This window comes from Hordeum vulgare, chromosome 3H (assembly GCF_904849725.1).
Source record: "Hordeum vulgare subsp. vulgare chromosome 3H, MorexV3_pseudomolecules_assembly, whole genome shotgun sequence".
Classification (NCBI taxonomy): domain Eukaryota; kingdom Viridiplantae; phylum Streptophyta; class Magnoliopsida; order Poales; family Poaceae; genus Hordeum; species Hordeum vulgare.
In genome coordinates this window covers 250,726,194-250,747,385 of record NC_058520.1, presented here as the reverse complement: position 1 = coordinate 250,747,385, position 21,192 = coordinate 250,726,194, and positions in this window count along the sequence as shown.

Genomic DNA, 21,192 nt, shown 5'->3' with positions numbered 1-21,192 from the left:
CCTTTACACAAATAAAAGGCATCAACCATGTATCAGACTACAAAAACTCAATAAAAAAAAAAGAGTTAAATATGTTGGGTCCCGCAGATTTATTGACGAATATCGGCAAATATAGACGATATATCGGTTGTCAGCCCAATATATCGATTAGACTGATAAATGGCAAAGATATTCACTTATCTTATCGATGTGACCCCGATCTCGGTATATCGGCTGATATTTTAAACATGCTATAAACAAGCAACTTTTTGTTATTGTGCATAGTATGACCATACCTTCAGAGTTGGCTACCATGACTACCAAGTTTTCTAGCTTCATCTCTAAGTTCCCTACCATAACTAGAAAGTATTCTACCATAACTAGCTTTGCCTCCAAGTGAGTAGTTGATAATATTGTAAGCAACTTAGTTTACGAGGTAGGCTTACATTATCATAAGTTATCTGCCATGACTAGGGAGTAGCTTAAGATCATCCTTAGTTGCATACAATATACTTTTTAATATGTTCAACAACTTAGTTTCATATAAAGGCAACTTAGCAACACTAATGTGCAACTTTTCAATGTATTGCACGCAGCTGAAATAGTAATGGCATGCAACTAAGCATCACCGATAGGCAACACAAGAGTGTTATAGACAAATTAGAAAAACAGGATAAGCAACTTCGTAATATATGTAGGCAACTAATTTGTAAAGCTAGGCAACTGAGCATTAATGGTAGGCAACTGCTTACCAATAGTAGATAACTAAACATCACCTGTAGGCAACTTCATAGTGTGATAGGTAACTTAGAAAATCAATGATAAGAAACTTCAGAATATATCTAGGCAACTAATTTTAAAGTTAGGCAATTAAGCAGGAATGGTAGGCAACTTATTACCAATACCAGGCAACTAGGCATCAATTATAGCCAATTCCACATTTTTATAGAAAACTGATCATCCACAATATGCATGTTTGGATAATATTAGCAACGTTAATAGGTGCACATAATGTAGTGAAGTTGCTTGCATGTACCACTTAAGACCTCATGTTTCGTGTGATTTTTATCACTTTTACACAAACCAACATAACAGTCCTAAGCTAAAAAGAAAGAGTTGCTTCCCTATAGTGTTACTTAGAGGTGAATCTAGTTGTAACGCCCACGATGCGATCCTATCCTCATTTTGGCGCGAGGGCCTCGACAGGGATAGAAGCGCATCTCGTCATTTTACAAGAATAGATATTCCTACAAGTACATGTACTGAAAAGATGAGTATAAGGAGTTGGCTTACACTCGCGACAAGCTACATCAAGACCACATCAATACAACAACATAATCAATCATCATGAAGAAGAGCAGGGTCCGGCTAGCAACGAAAACAAATGATAAAAGAACGACGTCCATCCTTGCTATCCTAGGGTGCCGGCGTGGAACCCATCCTAGATCGATGATGAAGAAGAAGAAGAAACTCCAAATAGAACAATCATCGCGCCCACGTCAAAGTAACTCTTTACTTGTACCTGCAATTGGTGTTGTAGTAATCTCTGATCCACAAGGACTCAACGATCTCATTTCCAAAGGTATCAAGACTAGCAAAGCTTAATGGGTGAGGTATGGTTAAGTGGTGAGTCTGCAACAAGCGACTAAGCATTTATTTGAGGTGGCTGACTTACAAGTACAAGAATAAAAGAGGGGGGGGGGTGGTCTACGCACAACGAACATGAATTAATGATGATCCAATGAATGATCCTAAACACCTAATTACGTCTGGCATAACCCCACCGTGTCTTCGATGGGAGAAGGAGCTGGCGAAATAGACAGTCACGTTACGCACTCAGTTGGCACATTTTAATTAATCTTACTTCAAGTTATCTAGAACCGGATGTTAAACAAAGTTTCAAAGTTGCCATGTAACCGCGGGCACGGCTTTCTGAAAGATTTAACCCTGTAGGGGGTGCTCCAACTAGTTCATCACAAATTACCACAAGCCGCATAGAAAGCCTCGATCACGAAGCTCGTGATCTCCTCGGATTCCTTAGTGGAAAACCTCAACTCTGAGATAACCCAAAGTATCACCGGAATCCCGATACACAAGATATTTTGTAAAAGGTAAAACAAGTCCAACAAGGCCGCCCGACGTGCCGACGATCTCGATAGGAGCTACGTATCTCGTTCTCAGGACACAATCGGATGAGCGCAGCGTACAGTGGCCTGATAGAGATCTCCCGAGTTGCCCCTGGTTGGCCCTGCACACGAGTCTAGTTTGGACCAACACTCATGAGGAGCACTGGCCCGGGGGTTGATTAATTATCCGCGGGTGCCGGCGGGTCTCTATGATTTTTAATAGTTATTAGGCAAATGTAATACCAAAGTTGGGCCTTGCTAGACCAGTTTTAATCTAAGACAAATTATAAAGGGGGTCCCCGTAACAACCCAATCGTGTTAGGAGCGCTCAATTATGGAATATAACACCGGTAGCCGAAACTAAGGCGACAAACTTGAACAAAACACTAGTCTAGAAAGGCCGAGCCTTTCACCTTTATCAAGTATATAGGTGCATTAAATTAATTAGCAATTACATGGTGATATAACAAGGAACCCATGTTAGCACATGGAAGAAACTGCACCTGCAACTAGCAACGCTAACACATGGTTAAGCAAGCGGTAACATAGCCAATCAGTGGTTTGCTAGGCTGTTGAAAGGTTGAAGGTTTTCATGGCAATGTTGAGAGGCTGACATTTAACAGGTGGTAGGCAGCGAGACATAACAAAAGAAACGAGACAACTAGCATGGCATTGTTAGTAATGGTATCTAGAGAAATGGTCATCTTGCCCGAGATCCCGCTTGGAAGAAGAACGACTCCGTGAAGCAGACGAACCAACATAATCGAATGGATCCTCACATTCCGACATGTTTGCGAAACTCTATCGATATGAAGCAAACCGGAAACAAGAATCAACACGCAATATTCACCACGACACATGCATGATATGATGCACAACCTAATATGATGCATGACCATTTCAATTATGCAAGGCATGGCATGGCAATTCACAACAATCAAACACTACACACTAAGTAAAGCTCAATATGCAACGAGTTGCATATTGACGAAACTCCACATTCAAATATTTAGTTCACTCTCGTTTAGGTACACGACAATAATATTAAATGTTGATTAAACATGGAAAGAGGTGAAGCATGTGATCCTACACGACATTCTACTTGGTTTACATATATAACTCATCTCCAACGAAGCTACGGTTAACTAGTTACGAATTAAACCGTTTATAACACGTTATCACGTAAATCAATGCAAACAACACGTTTAACAGTTTTAAATATTCGTGAGAGTTAGAAAATATTAATCTATGTGAAATTCTAATCATTTTACATATATATCTCGTTCCGCTCCGTCGCACGTTTTAAAAGTTGCGGCCGTTTTAAAATCATGCTATTTCCTAAAATTCCTCGTAAATGGAAAAATCGTAGAATGCAAAAAATGCCAATGCGCCGAATCTAGTACTATTGGACTCAACAGGGCGTGCATACTATAATGCCCCTAGGGCATGAAATAGAGGCTCGGGGGTCGTCTCATCTTGGTGGGCCATGGCCCATGGCGAGGGAAGGCTGGACGAGGTGGGCCGAGGGAGGCCTCGGGCTGGCAGCGGCCCACGGGGAGGTGGCGACCCACTGGCGAGCGGGATCTGGATCTCGTCCAGATTGGCTGAGGCGTCTGACGGCATAGGCGACGGGATGGCGGCGGCCGGAACTGGCAGCGAGCTGACGACGAGAACGTGGCGGGCGGCGATTGGGGGCTCCGGCCTCGGTGGCGGGGGCTACGGTGACGGCGCACCACGACGACGAGAGCTGAGGGATCCGCGGGGTGTGGGGCAGAGGAGCTTCGGCTCGGGGGCTATAGGTCATGGCGTTGAGGGAGCCGACGGTGGGAGGCGACCGACGACGGGGGCAGGCGCTCCGGCGGGCGATCTCCGGCGACTGGTGGCGCAGGAGCTCGGCTCAGGGCTGCTCCTTCCTCGGGCGAGCTCGGGCAGAGGCGATCCGGGCCGGGAGGGCTAGATCTGGGCTCATGGGCCCGACGGCTGGAGGTGGGAGAGAGGAGCGAGAGGCTGGCCGGCGGCTAGGGTTTGCATGGATTTTGAGGCAAGGGCGATTGGCTGTTCAAATTAGGAGGTGGGGCTGTTTAAATAGGATTGGGGCTAGGTTAGTGGGATTTTGGATCCGATTTCAACCGCACAATCGTGATCGGACGGCCTCGGTTCCGGGTAGGGGCTAGGTTAGGGCTTAGTGGCCGTGTAGAGGGAGTTGTGGGCTAAGAAGAGAGGGAGATTGTGGCCCGTGACACGTGTTTATAAAACACCAAAAATGTCCGACGATAAACCGATGACGATGCCACTACGGTTGACCGTTCGGGTATCAAACGGACTCCGATTGCGACGAAATTTGGCAGGCGGTCTACCTACAATAAAACAAGACCGCACACCATGTTTCAACCCAATCCAATAATATTTTTCACACACTTTTGAAAACAATATTTTAACGGTTCCGCGGGCGTGTGTGTGTGTGGTTGGTCTCAAAACGGTCAACGACAAAAAAGTAGAGAACCGACAACTAATAACGGATGCAAGTTCTGAAAACAGACTGCAACGAGGTGCCGATGCAAGGCAGATGATGCACATGATGCGATGATGAATGCGACAAACAAATAATTAACACGGCGACAATAGAATAAAAGGGGAATCTTCTGGAGCGTTGTTCTCGGGCTGTTACAACTCTCCTACACTAACAAGAGATCTCGCCCCGAGATCTAAGAATGAAAGGGGAAGAAGATGAGAAAGAGCAAGAGGTAAAACTTAGTTGCCTCTGTGACAAACAGTGAAACCAATGACTCTTAGAGGTTGCAACGAGATGAAGAGTGACATGAGGAATAAGCAAGAATGCAATAGAAATTTCGGCAACACTTCGGTAGGAAATTGAGGACAAATTTTGATAAGATGGAAAGATCTTGAAGATTCACAACAACCCAACTAAGTTGATAATCAAGGAAATAACATGAACTTGATAGAACAAGATGATAGATTGAAGAGAGCAACATCAAAACAACTCCGAAACAAGAGAATAGAAACTAGATCATTGGGGAAGAAAGAATGGAGAAGAAAATAAAAACTTCTACCACAATTGAATTTGGCAAGCATCCTTGCAAAAGCAATTTAATGGGGTTGTTGGAAAATCAACAACGAATAGAACAAGCTTGTAGTGGACTTGTGAAAAACCATCTCAATAATGAGTTGACAACCAGCCACTAATAGAAAGAAAGATTTCTTGGGAGCAACAAGACATGCACAACTTCTATCACCAAGAGGATATATTGAGAACTTGGGTCAACGATAATCACCATAATAGCAACCATCCTTAGAAAAATCTTTAGGTGAAGTCTAAACCAAGATAGCTCAATGAAGAAATCATGGGTTGAAATAACTCATGATTGAAGGAATTGGTGGGTTTAATTATCTCATTCTTGAAACAAATTCTCTTCGAGACTCCTCTGTTGGGTAACGTAGCATAAATTCAAAATTTTCCTACGCCATATTCAGATCTTCCTATGGAGAGACCAACAACGAGAAAGGGGTAAGAGCATCTTCATGCCTTTGAAGATCGCTAAGCGGAAGCGTTGCTAGAACACGGTTGATGGAGTCGTACTCGCTGCGATTCAGATCGCGGTGTGATTCCGATCTAGTGCCGAACCACGGCACCTCCGCGTTCAACACACGTGCAGCCCGGTGACGTCTCCCGCACCTTGATCCAGCAAGGAGGAGGGAGAGGTTGGGGAAGAGCTCCGGCAGCACGACGGCATTGTGGCGATGGAGCTACGAGGTCTCCCGACAGGGCTTCGCCAAGCACCATGGGAGAGGAGGGAGAAGAGAAGCAGGGCTGCGCCAAGAGAGAGATGAAATTGCATGTCTCCAATGGCCAAAACCCCCACTATATATAGGGGAAAGGGGAGGGTGGCGCCCCCTTTAGGGTTCCCACCCCTAAGGGGTGCGACAACCCTAGATGGGAGGCGAGGGCGGCCGCCAGGAGGGGAGGAGGGGGTGGCGCACCCCCTGGTGGGCCTAAGGCCCACCTAACTTATGGTTTCCCCTTTTCCCTCTCTTGGCGCCTTGGGCTGGGTGTGAGGGCGCACCAGCCCACCCAGGGCTGGTTCCCTCTCACACTTGTCCCATGTAGCCTTCCGGGGCTGGTGGCCTCTCCCGGTGGGCCTCCGGAACCCTTCCAGTGATCCCGACACGTTGCGGGTGGTGCCAAAAACATTTCCGGCGTCCAAACCCATCCATCCTATATATCAATCTTTACCTCCGGACCATTCCAGAGCTCCTCGTGATGTCCGAGATCTCATCCAGGACTCCGAACAACCTTCGGTAACCTCGTATAACAATTTCCTATAACCCTAGCGTCATCGAACCTTAAGTGTGTAGACCCTACGGGTTCGGGAGGCATGCAGACATGACCGAGACACCTCTCCGTCCAATAACCACCAGCGGGGTCTGGATACCCATGGTGGCTCCCAGAAGTTCCACGATGATCTCATTGGATGAACCACGATGTCAAGGATTTAATCAATCCCGTATACAATTCCCTTTGTTTGTCGGTATAGAACTTGCCCGAGATTCGATCATCGGTATCTTTATACCTTGTGGAATCTCGTTACCGGTAAGTCTCTTTACTCGTTCCGTAGCACGTCATCCCGTGACTAACTCCTTAGTCACATTGAGCTTATTATAATGATGTTCTACTGAGTGGGCCCAAAGATACCTCTCCATCACACGGAGTGACAAATCCCAATCTTGATTCGTGCCAACCCAACAGTTACTTTCGGAGATACACGTAGTGCACCTTTATAGTCACCCAGTTACGTTGTGACGTTTGATACACCCAAAGCACTCCTACGGTGTCCAGGAGTTGCACAATTGTAATGCTCCAAGAGTGTATCTTTCCCCTTTTGGAACCTTCTATATGTGGGTCCACCTTGTCATTGATATGAGAGAGTTCAATGCATATGATTACATGTGATGTCACCTTGTTTATTCTTCCTTTGCATGCATGCATGTCATATCATTTCATGTCCTTGTCTTGATTGTTGCCTTGTGATCGTATGTGGGATGTGTTGAGATGAGTTGTCATGTGATGATGTGTGTGATTATTGGAGTGGAATAGATGTGGTTGGGTAGTAGGAATAACCTTGTGGTTTGCATAGGTTTCAAAACCATCTTCCCCCCTCTCTAATTCATCTCAAGGTCCAGTTTCATTTGATCCTTTCCTGTTTTAAAAATGTCGTGGATTTATTACATTTTGTGGTATTTTTGAGCAAGTGAAGTTGCTGATTTTATCCAAGTTTTAAAGGTGCAAAATATTCACAAAACAGCCCAATATATTCTGTTCTGTAAATATTTAGTGGCTCCTAAAATTCCTTTTCTATTTTTCTTAAATAGGTTATATTTTCTTATGACCAGGGGTGTGCTAGTTTTATTTTTAGCATCTATAGAATTGTCTGTGCTTCTTTTCTTTCTGTGGTCATTTCTTGTAATTGGAAACCCCAGGGATTTGTTTTTCATTCTATATGGCGCCACTGGTGGGCTCCCTCCCTCTTGTGCGACCCATTTCTGCTCTCCCCGCGCGGTAGCCTAGCTCGCACGTTCCTCCTTCCTAACGTCGTTTCCCCCTCTGCTCGCTTTCCGTCAGACAACCGAGAGAGAGCGTCGCCGTGAGGGCTCACGGACGTCGAGGCGCCCCCATATAGCCTCGGCGTGCGTGCCTCCCTTCCCTAGGGTTCCATCTTTCCCTCATCGCGCTGCCACTCCTTCTCCCTTCTCTCTTTCTCCCCCAAGGTAAGATCTGTAGCTTCTAGTAGAGAGAGAGAGAGCAGTAGCCGCCGACGTCTACCCCTACTCCCGTCGTCGTCTGGCGCCGCCGCCATGTCCAGGGGCTCGGGGGAGCACCCCACGCTCCATTCCCGTCCTCGGTGAGGCCGGGAAGCGACCTCACCGATGAGCTGCTCCTCGTCTACGGCGTGCACCCGGTGGTCTTCGTCCTCTTCTTCGGTCTGCACCAGGCCATGTTCTTCAGTACAACCACTTCATCTACAAGTGTTAATTTATGATCGGCGCCTCTCCTTCCTTCCCTAGGTGAGAGCTAGCCTCCTTCATCCCTTCCCCCTCGAGTAGATCGGCGTAGAGGTCGTCGGCATTCCTTTGTCCCGAGAGGAATTTATGCTGATGTGTGACGTCTCTTTGTGTGTATGCTCGGGCAGAGCAGAGCATAGTAGGGGTTACCCCCCCTCCTAGTAACAGCGTAGAACAGATCTGGTAGTTGATCCCGCGGCACAGCAGCAGTAGCAAGTGCAGCTCCGGCGGCCTCTTTGTTGCCGGCATCTGTGTGCAGGCAGAGCAGGGCATATTAGCAGGTTACCTTGTAGTAGATCCCAGTTCTGTCAAGTCTCTCTCCGTAGCGTGGTGGTAGGTGCAGTGCGTTGATGTGGTACAGGTCATGGGTTCGATTCCCCCTCGGCCCCTTTTGCATTTTATATTTCAGCACAGTGGCAGTTATAGTAGAATCAGAGCAGTTTATCCTGCTTAGCTACCCTTCTCTGTCGAGCTCGTATGCAGTAGTGTAGTGGTGATGTTGTGTGGGTGTGTAGCAGGGGGTACATGATTCGAAACCCCCCAATCTTTTTTCTTCTTCTTTTACTTGTTGCTTTTCTTTTGATTGCTAGGTGTGTTGCCATGGTGTGTTCTACTCCATGTGGTATTATTTCAGCTCTCAACAGTATGTGGTGTATTTTATTTTGCTAGCATGTGAAGATATTATATGTGTAGGGATATGTTGTGTTGTGAGGTGTAGGCTTGTGGCATATATATGTTGTGCTAGCACTTATAAATTGTGTGTGTATGAGAGTTAGTTGCCATGCATGTGTGTTTTGCTTAGGCTAGTGCTTTATGTGGGTGTGCTTTTGGAGATGATCTTGTGCAAGTGTGTGTATGTGTGTGGATGGGTTTTCCCCCTCCCCACATATCTTGTGTGTGTGTGTGCATGTGTGTGTGTGTCACACACATGCCCAAGTTATGTTGGCATTTATAAGCTCATTGAGCATGTTTATATGTGTAGGGATGTAGAAGATATGGTGCCATCTAGTGTGTGTGTCCTCAATAGCATGTGTAGGTGTTTTTTTATGTGATGTGCTTGACACATGTGAGTGTGTGGTGGTGTGCCAAGGCACATGAGCATGAGGTCTACCCCTCATGTGCACCATGGTTGTTGTGGACATGTGCAAGAGCTTGACCAAGTGTTGTTCTAGTGAATAGCACATGTGATGATGCACTATTCACTATATGTGATTCTATGTAGGATTTCTTTTCTAGTTTGTGCTCATTTGTTCCATGCAAGTGCATATGTTTTATATATGTTTTTGGGGTAGAATCATCCCAGGAATCCATTGGTGAAGTCAGTTTTGCCTTTGGAACATTTTCTGGAGATGACTTATTTCAGATTTGTTCTATGTTTGGAGCTTGGTTCCATGAGATGTGGTGAGCCCAAGAGGTTGATTCCTTGTTGTGGCATTAGAGGGTGACCCCCTCTATGGCATGTTGGTTTTGATTCATGTTTAGGAACTCATATGTGCAAGTTGTGCTTAGTCAAAGTAGGCATGTGGCTGAAATTCCAGTTTAGTGAAAATCTGTGATTTTCACTAAGTCTGAGAATCTGCTTATATTTTCTTCTCCTGTTGTTGAGCTTGTGCAGGTCCATGTGTTGTGATTCAGCCTTAGCTTTCAACTAGGAAGTTGTAGCTTTTGTGTTTGTCTAGCTTTGTGTAAATTTTCATTCCATTTGGAGTCGTGTAGATATTGTTTTGGGTGCTGTCAAAATGCTTCAGAGCATAAACAGCTAGTGAGAATCTGGAATTTTCACTAAGTCCGTGAAAACTGATGTTTTTTTCCAAGTTAGCAGCTGTGTAACTTTCCGTGTGAAACTCCTTTGCATTAGCTTGTTGCTCATGCTTGTAGTACTTTTGAATAGCTTCTGCCACATATCCTTTTTGGCATGGGTGGCTGCAGGTGCTTTGCATGTAGCTCTCAAAAGGCTATGATGCTATTTATGGCAGATTGTATAGTTTTGATGTTTTGATGCTTGTGAGTGCATAGATGATGGTGTGGTGATATTCCTTGCGCCACCCCATCCATGTTGGTTTGTTTTATGTCTTGGCAACCTAGAAATACCAGACTTATGCCATTGGAGTGTGTGGTGATGTATTTGGCACGTAGGACGTCATTCCTTGTTTCGTTGTTTCCCGTTAATCCGTAGCTCCGTTTGTAACGCTCTTTATATGGTTTGCATCGTTTTCACGTGACGCATCTGTTCATGTCATCCTCATGCATGTCAAGATAGCTTAGGGTGCAGTTGTGTCCAGGAACTTGTATTTTCTCCTCATGCTTGTGCTAGTGAGTAGAATAGAGATGCATGTTCATATTCATCTCATGCATCATGTGCTTGTTGCATATTGAGGTGCTGTTGTTCATTGGATGTTATTTTTATGTTGGGTAGCACCGGGATCGGAGAACGAGTACGTGGATCCGGGAGAGTACGGGCAGGACGAACAAGAGCAATTCCAAGCTGAGGACATCACAGGCAAGATGATATGACCTTGATTCCATCTCTAGACTTGTTATGCTAGATTAAGTTTCCTTGTCATATGCTCGTTGCCTACCACTGAAATATTTGCCTCCTGATATTGCCATGAAACCCAAACACTTATCCCTTCCTAGCAAATCTTGAATGGCTAAGTAGTCTTTGCTAAGCTTCTAATGTTAGTGTTGCTAGTTGCAGGTGCTTGTCTCATGTGATAACATGAGTTTGATATCATTATGTTAAATCTATTATTTAATTAATGCACCTATATACTTGGTAAATAACGGAAGGCCTAGCCTTTTGCCGGGTGTTTTGTTCCGTTATTGCCGCCATAGTTACCGGCTACCGGTGTTTGATTCCATAATGATCGCTCCTAACACGTTCGGGGTTGTTATGGGAACCCCCTTGATAAATCGCTTATTGTTAAGACTTGTCCGGCAGGACCCAACCTTGGTGTTAATTTGCTAATCACTTTATAATAATCTGCATAGGGAATGGCCTCCCCGAGGAATTTAATCAACAACCGGGCGAGTGCTCCTCACGAGTGTTGGTCCAAAATGGACAGACTGTGGGGGCCACCACAGGGAAACTTGAGGTTTGGCTCCTGTAGGCTTTTCGATCCGTCGTGTCCTGAGACTGAGATACGCGGCTCTTATCGGGGTCGTCGACACGACGGGAGGTGCTGCTAGTCTTGTCTTACCTTAGCGGTATATCTTGCGTACAGGAATCCCGGTGAAGCTTTGGTTCTCCCTAGAGTTGAGGTTTTCCTCTAAGGAATCTAACGAGATCACGAGATTCGTGATAGAGGATTACTTTGCGGCCCGTGACCGTTTGTGATGAACTACTTGGAGCACCCCTGCAGGGTTTAATCTTTCGGAAAGCCGTGCCCGCGGTTTGTGGCAACTTGGAATATTTGTTAACATCCGGTTATAGATAACTTAAACATACTCTAATAAAATTGCCAAGTGTGTGCGTAACCGTGACTGTCCCCTTCGAAGACCTCTCTTTGATCAGGAACACGGTGGGGTTATGATTGACATAAGTAGGTGATTAGGATCACTTAGTGATCAGCTAATCAACGATTGCTAGTATAGCCCACCTTCAATACATGTTCTACGTAAGTTAGCCACCATATATGCTTAGGATGCTGCAACCTAAACACTCCACCTTCCTTACATAATAACTTGACTAGTTCTGGCACCGAGGTCATAGATTGCTGAGTCCCCGTGGCTCACAGATTCCTTCACAACACCAGCAGGTTCAGGTACCCCCGAGACAGGTGATCCCGACGACACGCAAGTGGCGTGGCAGTATGATGAGGAGAACGACCGCCTGTACGTGAACTATCCAGAAGACCGAGGCGTGGTCGTGATCGTGGGCTAGCATGCAGGGTAGCATAGTCATTTCCCATGTTTGTAGTCCGTAGCGGAACTACCTTGTTTGGATGCATGATGTAACACTGATATATTTATGAGATGGAAGTTGAATCCCTTATTGTCATTCTTCTATTATTATGTATGTGCTATGTTAGCATGCTTGCGAAACGCTTAGATGCGCTTCTTTCCAATTCGGGGCCTCGTTCCCCAAATCGGAAAGGATCGCATCTTAGTCGTTACAAGTTGGTAATGAGAGCCTTACGACCATAGGAGCCTTTGTGTGATCGTACTTGGTCGAGTCGAGTCTAGTAAAATGTTTTGAGTCTTAGTTATATCGGAGAGTAGGATTCTTTTTTCTCCTCTTCCATGCTCTGGTGAGGTTCCCGCCTTAGGAAATATTAATTCTACTCCTCTTCTCGCTCAATTTTTTTTTAGGATCACGCGGGTATTTGTGAAATCTATATGATTTCGATGTGACGGAGTTCTGTCTTGGTGCCTCCTGTCTGCCTTGATTTCTTCCATGGAGTTGAGCTCCAGGGGATTCTTGCGCACATCGCCATCATTCAGATTTCTGAGTATCTAAGAACGAAGGATGTTCGTAATTTCTTCAATACTAGTAGTGGCGAGATAACCCCGATGTCCCTAGTACTGGTGCAGATTGTTCGGGAATACTGCCATACTTTGTATCGTTGTGATCACGAGGGTCTGTTATAGATGAAGGTCCGAGATTCTGGTTGTGTGTTGACGGATGTGATACAGGTGACGGGTTAGTATAGGAGTTGTGTGATATTACTCCTTGTATCTGCGTACCAGATTGCATGACCAGGTATTTCGGGAATTCATAGGTGGGATATCATGTAGTAACTTATAGGACAATCTTCCTACAGATGCATGATGTGAGGTTGGGATTCGATGTTCAGTGGGTATGTTTGTTCACGGTCGTCTTACAGCGGTTCTCGTTGTGTCTTAAAGAGTCCTTGTAGCTCGCTACGACTCGGGGAACTTCGTAAGTCGTGTGCACTACCTTGCACAGGATGGCTACTGTAAATTCAAGGCCGTGCGATCTTATCCATGAAGATATCGGATGAAATCTCGATCATATGTTTGTTCCGAGCAGTTCTAGCTTATACTTGTTATAAGTGGTCTTAATCAAAATTTTGTCGACCGTCACTTTGAGGAAGCATTCTTACTATTTTGTTTGAGTGCAATTGCTATATTCATGTTCAGATATTCCTGTCATTTTGATTCAGCTTTATCTTCAATTTATTCTGTGGGCTAATGTGTTGTCCGTCTTCAGGATGGCTCCACCAACTCGTCAGAATCCAGGGCGTGAGGATGTGCCGCCACCACCTCCTCCTCCGGAGAATCCTCCTTCTCCGCCGCCTCCTCCTGCATAGGCTTGGCAAGCGGTGATGGCTTCTACAAATGCAAACACTCAGATGCTGCTTCAGTTGTTGCAAGAGAGGGCTAATCAACAACAAGGAAATTTCCAGCATGGTGGCAATTAGTTTGCTAATCTGAGTCAGTTCCTGTCGAATCAGCCGAAGACTTTCACTTCCTGTGACCAGCGTTTGATGCTGAGGATTGGATCTGCGACATGAACAAGCATTTTGAGTGCAGAAATGTTCGTCCTGAGGATTTCGTCAAATTTTCTACATTCCAGCTGAAGGGGCAAGCATCTATCTGGTGGCAACAGTTGAAGGATTCCAGAGGCGCTAGAGTGATCACTTGGGATGAGTTCTGCCGTGACTTCAGATCCCACTACATTCCTTCCAGCTTCGTGGAGGAGATGTGTGAGAAGTTCAGGCGCTTGAAGCAGGGTGGTAACTCAGTGTACAAGTACAACATCGAGTTCCACGAGCTAGCCCGATACGCCTTGCAGGATATCCCTAATCAGAAGAGCAAGATTTATCAGTTCAGAGGTGGCTTGAAAGAAGATTTGCAGTTAGCTCTTGCTTTGCACGATCCTGAGGAGTTCGACAAGTTCTACAACTTAGCTCTCAGGGCAGAGGCAGCCTTGCTTAGGGTGGAGAATTCTAAGAAGCGCTTCAGAGGTTCCAGCTCTTCCTCTACTCAGGTGGTTCAGAAGCAACATAAGTTTTGGGTGTCTCCTCCTCCTCCTCCTCGGCACTCGCAGCAGCTCAAGCATTCTGGTGGCCGTGGTTCTTCCCACCCTCCCAACCCAGTCTTTCAGCAGAGATTCCAACATCAGAAGCAAGGGCCTCCTCAGACACAGTACCGTCAGTCAGCAGAGGTTACTTGTCACAAGTGTGGGCAGAAAGGTCATTATGCCAACAAGTGCACTTCTCAGCTCCGTCTGCCGCCTCCTCCTCCAGGCAAACCTCCTAGCAATGCTCTTGTCAAGTTCAACCCCAGGCCAGCTCGAGTCAACATGGTGAATGCAGCTGAGGCAGAACTCGTCAGATGTGATCATGGGTAACCTCCTCGTTAATGATATTCCTGCTAAAGTGTTATTTGATTCTGGTGCTTCGCATTGCTTCGTGTCATATCCATTTGCATCCAAGCATAATCTGCGTCAGGAGCAGTTGTCTAAGCCGTTGGCAGTCATTTCTCCTGAGAAGCATTTGAGTTCTAGTTTGTTCGTTCCGGGTGTTTCTGTCAAGATGGGTAGCTATTCTTTTCTGGCATCTCCTATTGTCTTGGGTAATTCCGACATTGATTTGATCCTTGGTATGGACTGGTTGGCCATGAACAAGGCATCGATTGATTGTGAAGCTAAAGAAGTGAAGCTTACCCACTCTTCGGAGGACGTGATTATATTCGCGGCGTGCGATGATACAATCCGTCTGTTCTCTTTGAATGAAAAGGGTGAGATTAATCCTATTTCACAAGTCCCAGTGGTCTGCGAATATGAATACGTGTTTCTAGAAGAGCTGCCAGGCATGCCTCCGCACCGAGAAGTTGAATTTGTCATTGAGCTTGAGCCACGTACTGAGCCTGTGTGCAAACGGCCGTACAAATTGGGTCCAGAAGAGTTGAAGGAACTTAAGAGGCAACTCGATGAGCAGGAGCGTTTGGGTCTGATCAGACCAAGCTCGTCTCCGTGGGGCCGTGGAGTTCTATTTGTCAAGAAGAAGGATGACACGGACCGGCTGTGTGTCGATTACCATCCATTGAACAAGAAGACAATCAGGAAAAAATGTCCACTTCCGAACATTACCGAGTTGTTTGAACAGTTGAAAGGGGCTAAGATCTTCTCCAAGCTCGATCTCAGAATGGGCTATCATCAAATTCGCATTCGCTAAGAAGATATTCCGAAGACTGCCTTCAGGACTAGTTTAGGCTCGTATGATTATACGGTCATGTCTTTTGGTCTGGCAAATGCTCCTCCGACATTTTGTCGATTGATGAACTACATATTCTCTCCGTTCAAGAATGACTTTGTCTTGCTCTATGTCGACGACATTCTGGTCTTTTTTAAAACTGAGGAAGAACATGAAGAACATCTCAGATTGGTGCTTGATAAGCTGAGGGAGTACAAATTGTATGCTAAGTTTTCCAAGTGTGAGTTCTGGCTGAAAGAAGTCGTCTATATTGGTCACATTATCTCTGCCGAGGGCATCAAAGTTGATCCGTCGAAGGTGCAAACCATTGTTGAATGGGAGCCTCCACAGAATGTGAAGCAGCTTCAAAGCTTTCTCGGGCTTGCAAGCTATTGCAGAAGGTTCGTTGAGAACTTCTCCAAGATTGCTAAGCCGCTCTCAAGTCTTCTTAAGAAAGGTGTGAAGTATGCTTGGTCTCGAGAGTGTCAGTTGGCCTTCGACACACTCAAAGAGAAGCTCACCTCTACTCCAGTCTTGGTTCCTCTAGATGATTCCAAGCCTTACAGGTGTTCTGCGACGCTTCTCTCCAGGGTCTTGGTGCAGTTCTGATGCAAGAGAAGAAAGTGGTTGCTTATACCTCCAGGCAGTTGAAGCCAGCGGAGAAGAACTATCTCGTGCATGATCTTGAGCTAGCAGCTCTGGTACACGCTCTGATGACTTGGAGACACCTCTTGTTGGAACGAAAGGTTGAAGTGTTCACCGATCACAAGAGTCTCAAGTACATCTTCACTCAGCCTAACCTGAATCTTCGGCAAACTCGTTGGGTGGAAATGCTCCAAGATTTTAATCCGATTGTTGAGTACACGCCAGGCAAAGCTAATGTCGTGGCAGATGCCTTGAGCAGGAAGGCGTACTGCAACAGTCTTATTCTGAAACCTCTCCAGCCTGACCTTTGCGAGTCTTTTAGGAAGCTCAACCTTCTGTTAGTACCTCAGGGATTTCTTGCAAACCCTCAGATCTCTCCTACCTTGGAAGATCAGGTCCGAGCAGCACAACTTCTTGATGCAATGGTGAAGAAAGTCAAGATTGGCGTGGCAAAGAGTCTTCTCAAGTATAAGTGCTTCAGTGTTGATGCCAGAGACACGTTGTTCTTTGAGGATCGTCTTGCCATTCCAAAAGGTGATCTCAGAAAGGTAATCATGGAAGGAGCTCATAACTCTCTGCTCTCTATTCCTCCTGGAAGCTCCAAGATGTATCAGGACTTGAAACAGACCTTCTCGTGGACTCGTATGAAGCGTGAGATTGCTCAGTTCATAAATGAATGTGATGTATGTCGAAGGGTGAAAGCAGAGCATCAACGTCCAGCAAGTCTTTTGCATCCTTTTCCCATTCCCGTGTGGAAGTACGATCACATTGAGATGGATTTCGTCACCGGGTTTCCGAAGGCCAAGAAGGGTAATGATGCCATCTTCGTCGTCATCGACAAGTTGATTAAAGTGGCTAATTTTCTTCCAGTCAAGGAATCCATTTCGGCAGCTCAGCTTGCAGAGTTGTACACTTCCAGGATAGTGTCTTTGCACGGCGTGCCTATGATGATCTCTTCGGATCGGGGAAGTATCTTCACTTCCAAGTTCTGGGACTCTTTTCAGTCTGCGATGGGCAAGAAGATCCGCTTCAGCACAGCTTTTCATCCTCAGACTAGTGGTCAAGTGGAGCGAGTCAATCAAGTTATTGAGGATATGCTGAGAGCCTGTGTTATCTCTTTTGGCATGAAGTGGGAGGATTGCCTGCCTTTTGCTGAGTTCTCGTATAACAACATTTATCAAGCTAGTTCTGGCAAGGATCCGTTTGAAATTCTCTATGGCAGGAAGTGTCGTACCCCGCTCAACTGGTCCGAGATCGGCGAGCGTCAGATCCTTGGGAATGACTTGATAGAAGAAGCTGAGAAGATGTGTCGGGTCATTCATGACAACCTCAGAGCAGCTCAGTCCCGTCAGAAGAGCTATTATGATAGCAAGCATCGCAACATGTCTTATGAGCTTGATGACTTCGTCTATCTCAAGGTGTCGCCTATGAAGGGTATGAAGTGCTTTGGCATCAAAGGCAAGCTTGCGCCTCGTTTCGTGGGCCCGTTCAGAGTTGTTGGCAAGAGAGGCGACCTTGTGTACCAGCTTGAGCTCCCGTCAAACTTTGCAAATGTGCACGATGTGTTCCATGTCTCTCAGCTCCGGAGGTGTTTCAAGACACCCGAGCGCACTGTTCATCTTCAAGACATCGACCTTCAGCCTGACCTATCTTATCGTGAGCATCCAGTTGTGGTTCTCGAGGCGACTGAGCGCAAGGCCCGCAACAAGACTGAATTTTTTTCTCAAAGTGAAGTGGTCACACCATTTCGATAAAGAGGCCACTTGGGAACGCGAGGATCACCTCCGTTCTGAATTTTTGGAGTTCTTTCAGGCGTAGATCTCGGGGCGAGATCTTTTTGTAGTGTGGGAGAGTTTGTAATGCCCCAAGAGTGTATCTTTCCCTTTTTGGAACCTTCTATATGTGGGTCCACCTTGTCATTGATATGAGAGATTTCAATGCATATGATTTCATGTGATGTCACCTTGTTTATTCTTCCTTTGCATGCATGCATGCCATATCATTTGATGTCCTTGTCTTGGTTGTTGCCTTGTGATCATATGTGGTATGTGTTGAGATGAGTTGTCATGTGATGATGTGTGTGATTATTGGAGTGGAATAGATGTGGTTGGGTAGTAGGAATAACCTTGTGGTTTGCATAGGTTTCAAAACCATCTTCCCCCCTCTCTAATTCATCTCAAGGTCCAGTTTCATTTGATCCTTTCCTGTTTTAAAAATGTCATGGATTTATTATATTTTGTGGTATTTTTGAGCAAGTGAAGTTGCTGATTTGATCCAAGTTTTAAAGGTGCAAAATATTCACAAAACAGCCAAATATATTCTGTTTTGTAAATATTTAGTGGCTCCTAAAATTCCTTTTCTATTTTTTCTTAAATAGGTTATATTTTATTATGACCAGGGGTGTGCTAGTTATATTTTTAGCATCTATAGAATTGTCTGTGCTACTTTTCTTTCTCTGGTCATTTCTTGTAATTGGAAACCCCAGGGATTTGTTTTTCATTTTATATGACGCCACTGGTGGGCTCCCTCCCTCCTGTGCGGCCCATTTCTCCTCTCCCCGCGCGGTAGCCCAGCTCGCACGTTCCTCCTTCTTCCTGACGTCGTTTCCCCCTCTGCTCGCTTTCCGTCAGACAACCGAGAGAGAGAGCGTCGCCGTGAGGGCTCACGGACGTCGAGGCCCCCCCATATAGCCTCGGGGTGCGTGCCTCCCTTCCCTAGGGTTCCATCTTTCCCACATCGCACCGCCACTCCTTCTCCCTTCTCTCCCCCCAAGGTAAGATCTGTAGCTTCTAGCAGAGAGAGAGAGAGAGAGAGAGCAGTAGCCGCCGACGTCTACCCCTGCTCCCGTCGTCGTCCGTCGCCGCCGCCATGTCCAGGGGCTCGGGGGAGCACCCGACGCTCCATTCCCGTCGTCGGTGAGGCCTCGAAGCGACCTCACCGACGAGCTGCTCCTCGTCTACGGCGTGCACCCGGTGGTCTTCGTCCTCTTCTTCGGTCTGCATCAGGCCATCTTCTTCAGTACAACCACTTCGTCTACAGGCGCTCCTCCTACGATCGATGCCTCTCCTTCCTTCCCTAGGTGAGAGCTAGCCTCCTTCCTCCCTCCCCCTCAAGTATATCGGCGTAGAGGTCGTCGACATTCCTCTGTCCCGAGAGGAATTTATGCTGGTGTGTGACGTCTGTTTGTGTGTGTGCTCGGGCAAAGCAGAGCATAGCACGGGTTACCCCCCCCCTCGTAGTAGCAGCGTAGAACAGATCTGGTAGTTGATCTCGCGGCGCAGCAGTGGTAGCAAATGCAGCTCCGGCGGCCTCTTTGTTGCCGGCATCTCTGTGTAGGCAGAGCAGGGCATATTAGCAGGTTACCTTGTAATAGATCCCAGTTCTGTCAAGTCTCTCTCCGTAGCGTGGTGGTAGGTGCAGTGCGTTGATGTGGTACAGGTCGTGGGTTCGATTCCCCCTCGGCCCCTTTTGCATTTTATATTTCGGCACAGTGGCAGTTATAGTAGAAGAAGAGCAGTTTATCCTGCTTAGCTATCCTTCTCCGTCGAGCTCGTATGCAGTAGTGTAGTGGTGTTGTTGTGTGGGTGTGTAGTAGGGGGTACAGGGTTCGAAACCCCCCCAATCCTTTTTTCTTCTTTTACTTGTTGCTTTTCTTTTGATTGCTAGGTGTGTTTCCATGGTCTGTTCTACTCCATGTGGTATTATTTCAGCTCTCAACAACATGTGGTGTCTTTTATTTTGCTAGCATGTGAAGATATTATATGTGTAGGGATATGTAGTGTTGTGAGGTGTAGGCTTGTGGCATATATATGTTGTGCTAGCACTTATAAATTGTGTGTGTATGAGAGTTAGTTGCCATGCATGTGTGTTTTGCTTAGGCTAGTGCTTTATGTGGGTGTGCTTTTGGAGATGATCTTGTGCACGTGTGTGTATGTGTGTGGATGGGTTTTCCCCCTCCCCACATATCTTGTGTGTGTGTGTGTGCATGTGTGTGTGTGTCACACGCATGCCCAAGTTATGTTGGCATTGATAAGCTCATTGAGCATGTTTATATGTGTAGGGATGTAGAAGATATGGTGCCATCTAGTGTGTGTGTCCTCAATAGCATGTGTAGGTGGTTTTTATGTGATGTGCTTGACACATGTGAGTGTGTGGTGGTGTGCCAAGGCACATGAGCATGAGGTATACCCCTCATGTGCACCATGGTTGTTGTGGACATGTGCAAGAGCTTGACCAAGTGTTGTTCTAGTGAATAGCACATGTGATGATGCACTATTCACTATATGTGATTCTATGTAGGATTTATTTTCTAGTTTGTGCTCATTTGTTCCATGCAAGTGCATATGTTATATATATTTTTTGGGGTAGAATCATCCCAGGAATCCATTGGTGAAGTTAGTTTTGCCTTTGGAACATTTTCTGGAGATGACTTATTTCAGATTTGTTCTATGTTTGGAGCTTGGTTCCATGAGATGTGGTGATCCCAAGAGGTTGATTCCTTGTTGTGGCATTAGAGGGTGACCCCCTCTATGGCATGTTGGTTTTGATTCATGTTTAGGAACTCACATGTGCAAGTTGTGCTTAGTCAAAGTAGGCATGTGGCTGAAATTCCAGTTTAGTGAAAATCTGTGATTTTCACTAAGTCTCAGAATCTGCTTATATTTTCTTCTCCTCTTGTTGAGCTTGTGCAGGTCCATGTGTTGTGATTCAGCCTTAGCTTTAAACCGGGAAGTTGTAGCTTTTGTGTTTGTCTAGCTTTGTGTAAATTTTCATTCCATTTGGAGTCCTGTAGATATTGTTTTGGGTGCTGTCAAAATGCTTCAGAGCATAAACAGCTAGTGAGAATCTGGAATTTTCACTAAGTCCCTGAAAACTGATGTTTTTGTCCAAGTTAGCAGCTGTGTAACTTTCTGTGTGAAACTCCTTTGCATTAGCTTGTTGCTCATGCTTGTAGTACTTTTGAATAGCTTCTGCCACATATCCTTTTTGGCATGGGTGGCTGTAGGTGCTTTGCATGTAGCTCTCAAAAGGCTATGATGCTGTTTATGGCAGGTTGTATAGTTTTGATGTTTTGATGCTTGTGAGTGCATAGATGATGGTGTGGTGATATTCCTTTCACCACCCCATCCATGTTGGTTTGTTTGATGTCTTGGCAACCTGGAAATACCAGACTTATGCCATTGGAGTGTGTGGTGATGTGTTTG